The sequence below is a fragment of the Chlorocebus sabaeus genome, chromosome 12 (assembly GCF_047675955.1).
Source record: "Chlorocebus sabaeus isolate Y175 chromosome 12, mChlSab1.0.hap1, whole genome shotgun sequence".
NCBI classification, from domain to species: Eukaryota; Metazoa; Chordata; class Mammalia; order Primates; family Cercopithecidae; genus Chlorocebus; species Chlorocebus sabaeus.
In genome coordinates, this window is record NC_132915.1 from 77723425 (window position 1) to 77733906 (window position 10482).

The following is a 10482-nucleotide window of genomic DNA, read 5'->3' on the forward strand; positions in this document are numbered from 1 at the left end:
TAGCTTCAATCAACCTGTTTCTTCATCTGTAAATTGAAATATTAAAACTTCTTGAAATAAGTATTGTGGGATTCACCAAGGAATTTTCCCAGTATTTACCCCTTCCTTTCATAATATGACTTAGAAATTTTATGGATCACCTTTGATTTTACCTTTTTATTATAGAAATTTTTGAACATACAGGAACGTAAAAAGCATCCATATACTGATCCATATACACCAACTTTCCTGAATTATGGACCTGTTCGCATTGAATAGTTTAGTCTCCCCCCACAGTTGGCTAACATAGTGCCTAGCTGATCGTAAGCATTCAAGAAATATTTGCTGGTTGAATGAATGGACAGGGGGATGAAGAATGACAAACCTCACTTCTGTCACCAATTACTTATAGCACGAACCCAAACTCAAATGACTTCAGGGGCCAGACAGTTAGTGTAACTGGGTGAATCATATTGGGGTAAGACAATAAGGAGTGAAGGAGACTGTGGAGAGGATGTATGACTTCTAAAGGGACTTGAACTTAAATAAATTTTAACACTCTGTGAAGGTCCACTCTCAAAAATCTGTGGGCTATCCATGATCTCTGATTTGTAGAATGCCTGTTACGTGATTTGCACCATGCTAGACATTGAGACAAAGATATATCATGGACCAGTGAAAGGTAAACTGGAGAGTCCCACAGACCTAATCACAAGTGTAACACTCACCTGCTAAGTTGCTTTGGTTCACTGAGCCTCAGTGTTCTATCTGCAAATGCCAAGTTATGAGACTGAATTTGCAGGATTGCTTAGGAGATCATGGTAGACAGCCTCTGAGATGACCCCCAGTGATTCCTCACCTCCTGTTACTCACACTCTTGTGTGATCTCTTCCCCTTAAGTGTGGGCTCAATTTAGAGAGTTGCTTCTAATGAATAGGATATGGCAGAAGTGATGGGATGTCATTTTCAAGATTAGGTTATGAAAGTTGTGGCTTCTTTGTTGAGTGCTCTTGCTGTTGCTTGGATTGTTCACTCTGGAGGAAGCCCTGTCCTGAGGGAGCCCTCTGGAGAGGCTCATGTGAGTGAGCTGGGGAATGAATTTTCTAAGACCTGCCAATAACCATATGTGGTGAGCTCAAATGCAGATCCTCATCCAACTGAGTCTTCAGATGACACCACAGCCCCAACCCACACCTTGACTGCAACCTCATGAGAGACCTTGAGCCAGTGGCACCTGCGTAACCAACACTCACATTCTCAACCCGCAGAAACTGTGAGATGAGAAATGTTCGTTGTTTAAGATTGCTCAGTTTTGTTGCGGATTTGTTACTTAGCAACAGAAAACTAATATAGGAATCAAATAAAATGATATATATGAAAGCATGTAACTCAGTGCTAAAGACGTGGTAAGTGCTTAATAAACATTTACTTGTTATATGTGGTAATAGCCACTAAACAAGAAGTTTTGATACCCTATAAACAAATGCTATGGCAAAAAAATGTACATGGAGTGTAGGAACCTGAAGGAGAGAGCTTCCAATACTGGAGTCAGAGGAAGATTCACAGAAGAAATGAGTATTGGGTTACATAAGATGACTAAGAATATGAGGCAGAGAAATAGAATAAGAGTATGCTTTGTAAGGGGAACAGCCAAGACTAAGTAGTGAAAATAACAAGTGTGGATGGTGTAGAGGTTACGGGGCAGGAGATGAGATAGAAGTCAGACCACAGAGGACCCTTATTCAGTAAATGTGCTTTATATTTGATTGACATTTCATTTTAGGATGCTCACTAGAATTGCATACTCAGAAAAGTAGGAGAGACCGTGGAAGTAAGGTAGTTCTTTGCCCACCTCCACTGTCTTTTCCAGGTAGTCGTCAAGGGAATGTTAACTAAGGTATTCACTAAGGGCTGGCGTGGTGGCTTACGCCTGAAATATTTGTACTTTGGGAAGTCAAGGCGGGAGGATCACTTGAGCTTAGGAGTTCAAGATCAGCCTGGGCAACATAGTGAGACCCACATATCTACAAAAAAATACAAAAATTAGCCGGGCATGGTGGCACATTCTTGTAGTCCCAGCTCAGCTACTCTGGAGGCTGAAATGGGAGGATTGCTTGAGCCTGGGAGGCAGAGGTTGCAGTGAGCTGAGATCGTGTCACTACACTTCAGCCTGGGTGACAGAGTGAGATCCTGTCTCAAAAAAAAAAAAAAAAAAGCTATTAAGGTGTTTACCTAAGTCCATTGTCAATTATCTTATTTATTTTTATTTTTATTTTTATTTTTTTGAGACAAAGTCTGGCTCTGTCACTCAGGCTGGAGTGCAGTGGCGCCTCCTGGGTTCACACCATTCTCCTGCCTCAGCCTCTCGAATAGCTGGGACTACAGGTGCCCGCCACCACGCCTGGCTAATTTTTTGTATTTTTAGTAGAAACGGGGTTTCACCGTGTTCGCCAGGATGGTCTCGATCTCCTGACCTCGTGATCCGCCCGTCTCGGCCTCCCAAAGTGCTGGGATTACAGGCGTGAGCCACCGCGCCCGGCCATCTTATTGCTAAATAGACAAGGCATGCAGCCGAGGAGGTTCATTTGACCCAGGTCATCTTGTATGAAAGTCCATACTTCGCACTTTTGCTGGCACTGCTTTTGTTATGTAATAAAATCATGCTCCTCTTGAGCAGCTGGAATTTCCTTTAATCTGACAGACATTATGAATCACACATCCCTGATAAGTATTTCCTACTTAGCCTGTGGAAAACTCAAGTTAATTTGTGTCCCAACTTCCTGCTCTACCTTGCTGAGAATCAGTCTTCCTCTGACTTCACGCAACTATTCTAACTTAATTTTGCCATTCCCATTACTTTCTAAGACTATTTTCATTGTGTTGTATTGTAGATTTTTAAAATAGCTACTTCAAGTTTTTTTGGGGAGTGGGATGTGATAAACATAAATGTGTATAAAGGGTCTATTAATTCTGTGGAAATAAAAATGAGGAAAAGAAAGAATGAATCCTCACTTCCCTCAGCAAATACTTGAATTCCTACATTCTTAGGAAATACTACAAGAAAGAATGAAAGGTTTTGGGAGAAGACGGACGGTTACTTTTAGCACATGCACAATTTGAGGTCCTCTGGAAACAGAGCTGTCCAACACTGAATTGGTTATGTAAGTAAGGAGCTCAGGAGTGAGGTAGCTTCTGGAGAGAAAGTTTAGAACTCATCACCCAGTTGTTGAAGCCAATGGAGGAAAGAGCCAGTTCTTTAAGAGTGGTGGCCTAGCCTCAGATGACAGCAATGGAAAGAGAAGAGATGTATGATCCTTTAACAACGCAGAAATTATCCCATGACTGATGGCATACACATGTACACTACCCATTCACCCATGCAGCTCACAAGTGAATTATATAACACCACATTGACACCTAATTTTAAATCATATGAATAGACATGAAGTGCCAGTTTACACTCGGCATTAGAAATTCTTTCCAGGATATGTAGTTTTTATAGATTCACTTTCTTTTCTTATTGAGTTTATAAATCATTTATTTCCCTGTGGTTTGAAAACAAACATGCAACATTATTTGGAGAAGTGATGGTCTGCTATAAAAGTTAGATGGTCAGTACTAATGGGGAAATTTTGATTGCTTCAGGGTTGTTCTTTTCCATGCCTGGCACATGCAAGATGAAGCTAATTTGTATTATGAAATATAATGCATTCTCTCTTTATTTTATTGAAATGCTTTAAAACTTAAGATCAGAGCTGGCGTAAGAGTATTTTCCAAGTAAAACACCATCAAGTACAAATATTACCAAGGACCTCCAAGTTCCTTGTTAAGTGGCCTATACATTTACATGAAAAGGGATTTTTTAAAGTCTCCTCTATTCCTTACTCCCCACTCCCTCACTCAGTGCTGGTTAATTAACCAATCATAAAGAAAAAGATGAAAGTATGTGAACCTCAAATCCTTGTGTTCTGGAAAAAATATATAGTCACAGAATAATGAAAATAAATTTCAACTAATGAGAACCAGGAACAATGACCACTGGAAATAGTGAAAACAGTTGGATCAAACAGGTAAAAACTTCCCAGAAAATTAGCAGTGTATTGGTCTGGCTTTGCTTCTGTGTCTCCTTAAGGCCTGTGTCTTGGTTGGATGAATATTGGTGGGAGCAGGGGGAGCTGTTTTCTTCAAAGCACATGGTTTAAATGTTCTTTCAACTTTGTTGGCTAACAGGTTGTTTAATATCCCTGTTCACTTGGCTTCCATCTCTTTGCATACACACACAAAGTCCCTGCCTTCTGCTGCAGTCCACCATCTTGAAACAACCTGTCCCTTATTCAGCCAGCATAGACACTCCATCCTTCCTGATACTGCATAGCAGGGAGATGAGGTTTAGAGTTGTATGACTTGCTTGACTTGGAGGTGGAACTGGATTTGTTCCATTTTAAATGCTGCTTGTGGCAGTCTGTGGCAGGCAAAACTTTTGTCCTCTTTCTAGGTATCAGGGTGGGATAAATTTGCCAGCTTTCTTTGCAGTTAGGTTGGGGCTTGCATTGGAGTTCTTGCCAATGGAATGTGCACAGAAATGGTGTCCACTAGTGGTTCTCACGCTATAATGTGTATAATGAGTCATCCCATCACTCAGGGATCTTGTTGAAATGCAGATTCTGATTCAGTAGGTCTTGGGTGAGGCCCATGATTCTGCATTTCGATAACCTCTTAGTTAATACCAGTGCTGCTGGTTTTATGGACAACACTTCAAGCAGTAAGAACATACAACAATTCCAACCTGGCCATGAAATATCATGTGCAGTCTTCCAAAATTTCTCAACCTTATCTGTACAGCTACAAGCAAAGGACTTGGAATGGCAGAGTGCTTCCCTCAATGGATGGAAGGAGACTGGATCCCTGTGTCACTGACTGGAAGAGCTCTGCTAAGCACAGCTGCTAGCTCATGAAAGACTGTGAGGAGAGTAAGAGATAACATTTTACTGTGTTAAGTCATTAATGTCAGGGTTTACTTGTTACTGTAGCGTGGCTTGCTCTAATACTTCCTTTTATCAACTGCCTTGTCTGAGTCTTTCCTTGACTCATGATTTTGAGTTAACTTAGTAAACTTACCAAAGACCGAGTTTGCACCAAGAAAAATTATAGGTGCTGGACAATATAAAAAGATGAAGAAGGTAGAGTCATTTTTCCTAAGGAGCTAGGAGAGGAGATAAGAAATGGGATCAAATAATGAACAACAAGTTTCAAAGGGATCAGAATCCAGTAAGACCTGCTGCCTGAGCTCTTAGGAGAGAAATGGAAATCCTAGTTGTGGACATCAGGCTTTCTAGAAGTGGTTGTACCAACATCAGCCTTGAAAGGTGAGTAGAGTTTGAATTTATAATGATTAGGATAAGAGCACATTGGAGGAGTTAAAGTCAGGAAATGGCAGGAAGGTACATGGGAAATGTGGGACTTGCCATTGGGATCCAGTATAGGGCGAAGATTTGGAGTCATGGTATATCCAACAGAAATGAAGGTCAAGGTTGTATCATAGAATACTCTGAATGGCAATTTGAGGAGCTTGGATTTATCCTGAGAATAGAAGGGAACTCTTGGGTTTCAATAGGAGTGTGATCTCACTGGATATAATGAGGAGGGGTATGTGGCTCTGGTACCACACTGTCCCTACTCCCAGGGTCTGTTGCAATAGTTCACATATAAGATACTGAGGTCCAGCAAACTAACACAGGAACAGGAAACCAAACACTGCATGTTCTCACTCATAAATGGGAGCTCAACAATGAGAACACATGGACACAGGGAGGGGAACATCACACACTGGGGCCTGTAAGGAAGTTGGGGGAAAGAGGAGGGAGAACATTAGAACAAATACCTAATGCAAGCAGAGCTTAAAACCTAGATGACTGGTTGATAGGTGCAACAAACCACCACGGCACATGTATACCTAGGTAACAAACCTGCATGTTTAGCACATGTATCCCAGAACTTAAAGTAAAAAAAAAAAAAAAAAAAAAAAAAAGAGGCTGAGGTCTGAGCATAAAGATGAAAAAGACAAGGAAATCTGACAACATTGGGAGAAAGACAGAGAAGCACCTCCCCATTCTACTCCACCCCCATTCAGAAACCAGGGTGCTGCATCTCTGAGATGTTGTGTCTTGACACATAACCATTGTGTCTTAGTTACATGTAATGAGGTCAGCAAGCCATGGAGTTAGGTCTGAGACCCCTGGCTTCTTGCTCCAAGCTCACTATGTTTCCACTTGAGTATAAGGTTGTCACCAGTGTCATAGGTGCCCTCTAAAGTTGTTCTCGGTGAGCTGGATCTAAGTACGGCATAATTCACATCTTGCAATGTGACCACCTTTGCAAATTTCACTTCAATAGTTTTGAGTTACCCAGCTGGGAAATTTATTGGAATGCTATTTCACTATGACTTGCCAACATCAAGTTTAAGACACACTTTAATAAGACATTGACTACTCTAAACATGCTTCCACCAAACCTGCTGCTATTTCTTTGGGATCTGTGCCACACCTGGGTGAGAGGGTTTAGGCAGTCTTCTTTCCGCCTTCCCTTCCCTTCCCTTCCCTTCCCTTCCCTTCCCTTCCCTTCCCTTCCCTTCCCTTCCCTTCCCTTCCCTTCCCTTCCCTTCCCTTCCCTTCCCTTCCCTTCCCTTCCCTTCCCTTCCCTTCCTTTCCCTTCCCTTCCCTTCTCCCTTCCCTTCTCCCTTCCCTTCTCCCTTCCCTTCTCCCTTCCCTTCTCCCTTCCCTTCTCCCTTCCCTTCTCCCTTCCCTTCTCCCTTCCCTTCTCCCTTCCCTTCCTTTCCCTTCCCTCTTCCCCTCTTCCTTTCTCTCTCTCTCTCTTCTTCCTCCCTTCCTTCCTTACTTTTTTTTGAGACAGGGTCTCACTCTGTCACTCAGGCTGGGGTATAAAAGGGAGAACTTTCTGCAACTGTTGTCAGACAGAGATTTGTTTGAATCTTATGTTTGTCACTTCCTAACCATGTGATCCGGAACAAATAATTTAACATCCTGGAACCAAGATTTCTATAGTTTAAACTGGGGAGGTTGATTACCTGCCAAAATTATATGAAGGTTCCGTGAGATGATGGTGATGAAGTTCTGAGCACAGTGCATTGCACCCAGTGCCAAGAGTCCAATCAGCGTCCATGCTGCTATCTCTATCCTGGGTATACTAATGAGAGCAAGATTAGCTGCTCTAATGAACAAATCCAAAAGTTTCAGTGACCTTAAAGTAATAAAACACTATTTTTCACTCACCGAGCTGTTGATGTGGATGTTCCTGGTTGCCAGAAAACCTTTCACATGGTGAGTCAGAAACCCTGCCTCCTTCTTCCTGTGGCTTCTTTCTTACCTAAGATGTGAAAAGGCAGGATGGAGAAGGGATGCCTTGGACCAGGAGCGAGACACATCACTTCTGCTCATTGTTGTAAAGTGGTCATGTAACCACCCATGAGAAGCAAGAGCTGCTGGGAAATGTAATCACTGACATGGCAGCTACTTCCCAGTGACAGTTCTACACTACGGAAGGGAAGCAGTTAGCTGTCTCTACCGTAGGAGGGGGAATTCTGAGGCAGGACTGGGATATGGGCCAGGGAGCTGGGTTTATAGTGGTGAAAACAACATGTCAGATTCACATTTCTTTCCTCTCTGTCTCTTCTAGAGCTCAATCCAGCAGATCCTGTCCCACTTGGAACCTGGCTATGAGTGAGAAAACATCTGTGGTTGGAAAATGGGGCTGGTGATTCAGGCCTGTTTGGGACTTGAAGAAGATGCTCTTGAATGCTTTGCTCAACAAACACCTCCCTTCTGCAAGGAGGTGAGAGGTCATCTGTCTGTCTGCTTTGACATTTTCACCCAGTGAACTTCAGGGCTTAAGACACCTTCCCCATAAGTTGGACTGAGCTCGGCACAAACTGTCCCTGAATTTGACCATAACTGACTCACCAAAGGTCTGAATAGGGGAGAAGGCAAAAGCAGACAAACAGGCACTGAGTACTTTGCCATCCCAGACCTGTGTCATGTAAACAGGCTGTCTGCTTCACAGCCAAGGAATGAGCCCTGGACGTGGGTCGGAACTGGAGCCTTAACAGCTAATACCCAGAGCCTTTGACTGTGGACGACTGTGTTCAAAGGGGCAGGCTGCCCACTACTAGGGCACAGAGGAGAGGCAGGATGTGGGGAAAGAGTGTGGTTTTGGAATCAGACACAACTGGTCCCCGCCACTTACTCAGCCTTGTGACCTTGGATGAAAAAGTCTCTTATTCTTTCTAAGGCTCAGTTTCCCCACGTGTGAAACAGACATAACACTATGGACTTCAAAAGGCTTTACAAGCAAAACAATTTATAAAACAATTTATTCAGGCACATAGCACAGTGCTAGCACATAGATATATAAGTAATAGTTTTTCCTCTGTTCCTTCGACGTGGAAGAGAGGCATCTGTTGTCTCTTCAAGTTAATTAATTTGAAAATATTCAATAGCAATCATTTCTTAAATTCCTCTTATGAGCCATTTAGTTTTGCAACAACTGCACAATAGACAGTATTATTCCCATTTTACAGATATGCACATTGAGGCTCAGGGAGTACACCACATATAGTGACTTTGATCTTCTCATTGCCCTGACACTGAGGAGAGAGAGATAACAAAATCAAAAGGAACAGTTGGAGGAAGAAATGTCAAATATAGGAGGCTGGAAGCATAGTCTCTAACCTCAGTCTAGCCTTGGATAATAGCGTTTTCATCTTACTACAGCTGTAGCAGACACCGCTGGGTGCCCTCCCCTATTTTATTCATTTGTATGTTCATTGAGCAATTTATCTATTGCTAATTCCTTAGCAAGCACTTACTGTGAGCTTCCTTTTATTATTACTATTATTATTATTCATTTTAGAGACAGGGCTATGCCATTATGTGGCGTAGGCTGGAGGGCAGTGGCTATTTGCAGGTGTGATCCCACTACTGATCAGCATGGGAGTTTTGACCTGATTCATTTCTGCCCTGGGCCCATTTGCCCCTCCTTGGGCAACCTGTGATGCCCCACTCCCAGGAGGTCACTGTACTGATGCTGAACTTAGTGTGGGCACCCCATCGGCCCAGCACACTACAGCCCAAAACTCCTGTGCTCAAGTGATCCTTCCACCACAGCCTTCCCAGCAGCTGGGACTACAGGTGCATGCCATTGTGCTCAGCTACTGTGAACTTCCTACGTCCTCAAATCCTGCTACTCAAAACATAATTTCTAAGCCAGAAGCATCAGCATCACTGGGAGCTTATTAGAAATACTGATTCTCAGGCCCAACCTCGGACCAACTGGACCAGAGAATCTGCATTTTAACAAGATCCCTGGGTGATTCACAGCATATATGAAAATCGCTATCCTTAATGCTTTTCTTTTTATTTTTTTCTTGTTGTTTTTTGTTTGTTTGTTTTGTTTTTGTTTTGTTTTGTTTTTTTGAGATGGAATCTCACTCTGTCACCCAGGCTGAAGTACAATGGCATGATCTTGGCTCACTATAACCTCTGCCTCCCAGTTCAAGTGATTCTCCTGCCTCAGCCTCCTAAGTAGCTGGGATTACAGGTGCCTGCCACCATGCCCAGCTAATTTTTGTATTTTTAGTACAGTTGGGGTTTCACCATGTTGGTTAGGCTGGTCTCAAACTCCCAACCTCAGGTGATTCAGCCTCCTCAGCCTCCCAAAGTGCTGGGATTACAGGTGTGAGCCACCACGCCTGGCCTCCTTCATGCTTTTCTATGTTGGTAAAATACTTATTGGGAGGACTCCCAGTACTCCTACCTTCCTTATTGTGAGTAGAAAAAAACTCAAAAAGTCAAAGTGTTTTTTCAATTCTCTCACTCAAAAATAATCACCACTGAAGAATCCTGTGACCAACTCTGTGAGGATTTCTCCCCACCAACAAGCGAACAGTCAGTTCTGTAGCAGACACCAGCTGGGTGCCCTCCAATCCAATTCAATTCTGATGTTACCCACCTGGAGATAGTGTCAGATTCTACAGGTTGAGGGCTCAGTCCCACATGACTGCCCCCAACTTATGATACCAGTCAAAAGCCCCAGGTTGTTTTACTTCTGCTTCTGACTGACCATCTACAAGTCAGGGATCCCCTGAACCCTTTTTTGTGTATGATTAATTTGCTGGAACGGATCTTATAGAACTCAAGGAAACACTTAAAGTTTACTGGTTTATTATTGTATCAGTTCATTTTCATGCTGCTAATAAAGACATACTTGAGATTTGGTAATCTATAAAAGAAAGAGGTTTAATGGACTCACAGTTCAGTTCCACACGGCTGGGAAGGTGTCACAATCATGGCAGAAAGTGAAGGGGAAGCAAGGCATGTCTTACATGGCAGCAGGCAAGAGAGACAGCATGTGCAGGGGAACTGCCCTTTAAAAAACCATCAGCTCTCGTGAGACTTAGTCACTATCACAAGAACAGAATGGGAAAAACCA

General features: G+C 42.8%; 1 long non-coding RNA gene across 1 annotated transcript in view; it reads left to right on the forward strand.

The window, feature by feature from the left end:
- LOC103219051 (uncharacterized) overlaps positions 1-10247 on the forward strand; it is a 59213-nt gene extending 48966 nt beyond the window's left edge. Inside the window, exon 3 of the long non-coding RNA XR_005235159.2 lies at positions 7672-10247. This is a non-coding gene — a long non-coding RNA (uncharacterized lncRNA). The remainder of the gene's footprint in view (positions 1-7671) is intronic.
- The last annotated feature ends 235 nt before the right edge of the window (positions 10248-10482 follow it).